Source organism: Octopus sinensis, linkage group LG13, assembly GCF_006345805.1.
Source record: "Octopus sinensis linkage group LG13, ASM634580v1, whole genome shotgun sequence".
Lineage (NCBI taxonomy): Eukaryota > Metazoa > Mollusca > Cephalopoda > Octopoda > Octopodidae > Octopus > Octopus sinensis.
In genome coordinates this window covers 64,928,023-64,933,022 of record NC_043009.1, presented here as the reverse complement: position 1 = coordinate 64,933,022, position 5,000 = coordinate 64,928,023, and positions in this window count along the sequence as shown.

Below are 5,000 nucleotides of genomic sequence, written 5' to 3'. Positions count from 1 at the left end.
TGTACCTATCTACCTGTATATCTACCTTTCCGTATACGTATCCATTCACCTACATATATATACATACACACACATACATATGCGTGTGTGTGTGTGTATGTCTGTATGTGTGTGTGGGTGTATGTGTATGTATGTATGTATATATGTGCTTGTATATATGTGCTTGTATATATGTATATATACGTAGGTAAATGGATACGTATATGGACAGGTAGATATACAGATAGATAGGTACACAGTTAATAAGGACAGATGGGTGCACATACATACATACATACATGTGTGCATGCATACATACATACATACATGCATACATGCATACATGCATACATGCATACATGAATACATGCATACATACATACACCCACACGTCTTAGCTGGTCGTGTCTCCGCATAAATGTCTACCTTGGTCTGTGTTTTCAGTTCAACCTTGCATAAAGTAATTTTCTGAATCAAATGTTTTGCGTAAGCGATAAAGTTTCTTGCATAATGTGTGACAGTCAATTTTTTTTTTCGTTCTTTTTTTCTTATTTTTTTGCTTTGTTTTTCAACTTCTTCCTTTGTTTGTTTACTGGAATTAGCAATCACTCTTAGCTCTATGAACTTTGTTTACATGCCGCGAGTACATGTACACACATAATGGTTTCGATAAATAACATATTACGCTGATAACAAATATTACTATTAAAGGCGCTGGATGAGTATCGAAAGAATGTCCTGCCTGATCTAATGTAGCACTTTACGTTCTTATTTCAAATATCGTAGGCGTCGACTTTGACTTGCATTCTTCTGTGGTCGATGAAATAAGTACCAGGCACACGAAATAAAGATATAATTGGTGTTTTTCTTGCTCCAAATTTCAGACATTGTGTCGAAGAAACTAATATATTTCAATTAACTTTGTGCAAGTTCTCTCTTGCTTTGAAGGACAAGAGAGAGTTGATACGAAATCTGCAGAGAACAGAGGCGGGAAAATACAAGATTTCTACCCCTAAACCCATGCGTTCTGTGTACATTTCTGATGTAGTTTGTATCATCGTGATTGATTATACAAACTACATCAAAAGTGTACACAGAACGCCTGTTTTAGGAAAAACTTGCAATCGAATATCTTTGATAAAGATACATCCTTGATGAAGGATGTTCCCAGAACAAACAGTTCTAAAACTTCGAGTCACCAACGCTTAAAAGAAAGAGGTGGCTTCTCCTACACTTTCGCAAACCAGCAAAGTCATTTAGGAATGTGGTGCCTATATTGCAGGTGGTCTGGGGTCAGCATGGAAGCAAGGACACTATTACTCAAGACGTGATGAACAGTGCTATAAGACTGGCAATAGTTCCTCATAGGAGTTGGAATATTGGATTTCTTCTGACGTCTCAAGGCTTTCTCAGAAACAACTTAGCCATTAGTGCTTGAACAAACGCGATTGACGGAGACACGACATAACAGTTAAGTCTTAGATACGCGTGACCTTTCGGTGGAATTTTGCCGGATTAACAGAAAGGAACAACGGACTAGGGGCGGTGGATTTCAATATCAACTTCGCTTTCAGCAAATGCAATAACAGCCGTGTTATTTCTTGTTTCATTTGTCCGCTACTGTCTATTGTAACTGGCTGAAGACTGAGAATATTCAAAGTCGTATTAGACAAGGACGTTTCTGAGGAAACCAGAAAGGAACATATGACTGCAAAGAGCAACTGCTGACCAACGGGGCTGAAATAGAAACTGCAAAACGAAAACGGACATTAATATGGTCAGACTTAATCACCGAAAAGTATTTAATAATATACCACATGAACTGGCACTCGGACGGTTACCACGATGTGCGTTCTAGTTGATCCAATCAACAGAAAAGCCGGCTCGTGAAAGATTAACATGCAAGTGGCTGACACGCGTAATCTTAATGTAGTTTTCAGGGAGATTCAGCGTGACACAGAATGTGACAAGGCTGGGCCTTTGCATTACAGGTACAAATCATTTTTGTCAGCTGAGTGGAATGGAGCAATGTGAAATAAAGAGTCTTGCTCAAGGGCACAACGCGCCACCGGGAATCGAACTCACGACCTTATGATCTTGAGCCGAATACCCCACGATCGGTTAACAATTGATTTTGAAGAAACTGAGATATCATAGTACAGACATTTTCGTTTTGTCTATTATATTTTCTCATATTCTATAACTAACGATTTTGGGAAAAAAACTGTATCCAATTATAACCCACCAAAAGTTCTCTAAAGCCGAAAACCAAAATCACTCAAACAATAACAACAATTGCCATAGTAAAGAATCTTCATCCTGCCCTCAGGGAGGAAACTGTCTCTCAAGCAATATTGTCTGTAGTGCAACAATAACCACGAATATTTCATAACTACTACTTCTAGATATATAGAGTCTACTGTAAACGAGTTCAAAACACGATACAACCACCACACAATCTACGCAACTCAAACACATAAAAATACACTTCTCTATCCAAGCATATATGGACATTAAACTCTAGAGATACTCTATTTACCATAAACTGGAAAATATTGTCATGCACACAACCTTATAAAAGTAACAATAGACCTTGAAAACTCTCTGTACAAACAAATCCTATAACATTTTTACATTAAAGTAGCAAAATCTGAATCGATTTGGGGAAATAGTCTCCTCTTTTAAGCACAAAAGCTTTAAAGCCCAAAACACTTCAAACCTATTAATTTTTCTAAGGGCTAATACGAAAATATCTCACCACCCTAATTCTATCATAACTACCTTTACTATCAACTACCTCCATAATACCACACACAAAAACTGATATTACAACTCTACACTAAACAAATCAGGAAGAAATTAGCTACGTGTCATCAAATTTTCGAAAACTTTCCAGTGTAATTTTCTAAACTAAGTTTACAAACGCACAAAACACACGCATACATTTATGTTAGGAAGATACGAAAACAACCGGGCTTAAAGTCCCTCGTACTCTTTTTATAATGCATACCTTTTACGCATTTTAATAAATACAAATAACAAAACTTATGATAAAAATGTTCCATGACTGATAGCGAACATAAATATTCATTAAAAAAAAACCAGCCTATAAACTTCACCTCCTTTAATCCATAGATTAAATATTATAAACAACAACCAAATATTTTCCCGAGCGATGACACACGAGACACAAATACGCTGACCAACAACAGTTAAAACTACCTACATATTCTTGTGAACATTAAAACATTTGGAGTAAAGATTGTTTGCCAACATAAAATGGCAGTCCTGAGGACGAATGTTGCAGTAATTTAGCCCCAGGAGATAAATTACAGCAACATTCGTCCTAAACCAGGACTGCCATGTTATGTTGGCAAATAATCTTTACTCCAAAGCCCTGTTGCTGAATATCTTTCATTGTGACATTTACAAATAGTAATTTTCTAATTAAAACATTAGTTTAAGAAATACTCCATCCTAATGTCACTGTGACATACTTCAGTGCTAAATATAGACTGGAAATATAGACAGGAAAAGACCACAAATAACACTAATTTGTCAGCCAAATAAGCCTCACCTGCCTACATTCGGGAACCCTTAAATACCAATCTCCTAAATGCTAACATACAAAGGAAACACACCAAACTACTAAGGTTTAAACACTGGACTGAACTCTAGGCTTTAACCTTGACATTCTCAGAAGAAAAGATAATCGTCCCGTTAATGTCTAAACAAAAGCCAACAATAACCAAGCCATGCTACAGTTCTGCTCACTAACAACTTTACTATATTCCTTTGTAGGCATATATATATATATATATATATATAATATATATATATATATATATATATATATATATATATATGTATGTATGTATGTGCGTGCGTGTGTATGTGAGTGTGTGTGTTTGTGTGTCTGCGTCTATGCCCCACCATCGCTTGACAACCGATGTTGGTGTATTTATGTCCCCGTAATATTGCGGTTGGGCAAAACAGACCTATAGAACAAGTACTAGGCTTACAAAAGATGGATTTAGTCCTGGGTGGAATTCGTTCGACTAAAGGCGGTGCTCCAGCGCGGCCGCAGCCAAATGACTGAAACTAATAAAAGAAAAGAATATAATCTTTTCTACTCTAGGCACAAGGTACAAAATTTTTGGGGAGGGCGGGGCCAGTCGATTAGATCGACTCCAGTACGGAACTGGTACTTAATTTACCAACCGTGAAAGGATGAAAGGCAAAGTTGACCTCGGCAGAATTTATACTCAGAACGTAAAAACCGACGAAATACCTATTTCTTTACTACCCACAAGGGGCTAAACATAGAGGGGACAAACAAGGACTGACAAACAGATTAAGTCGATTATATCGACCGCAGTGCGTAACTGGTACTTAATTTATCGACCCCGAAAGGATGAAAGGCAAAGTCGACCTCGGCGGAATTTGAACTCAGAATGTAACGGCAGACGAAATACGGCTACGCATTTCGCCCGGCGTGCTAACGTTACTGCCAGCTCACCGCCTGAGATAAAGAATACAGTAAATGAAAAATGCATGAAATCCTAAAAAATGTACACGTAGGACCCTAATTCTTCGTCAGTTATCGACCAAAATACTAACACTCAGTCTCGTGCCTTTCACGATAAGATTGAGAACTTCGTGTATCAGCGGCATCCGCAAGATTTGCGTAGAATTAGGGCTCGAGTAAAGAAGACAATACAGGGTGAGGCGTACGAAAGTAAAGAAATGTAATTTGGAACGATAGACTAAGACGGGATAAATAAAGCCCTTCTGCCAAACAGTAGGATTATGGGTAAGGCCTGGGAGGAATCCTGAATGGATATGGGAAGAGAAATAGCAAGAAGGGGGTGGGACAGATGTTGACCGGCAAGCCAAGCGTCTGGGGATGAAAAGGCAGAGAGATGAGAAACAGTCACGGGTCACATACGGGTAGCAGATAGAAAGGAAGGAGGTTGGGAGAGTGGGGGAGAGAGAGAGAGGGGGGAGCGGCAGAGGGTACA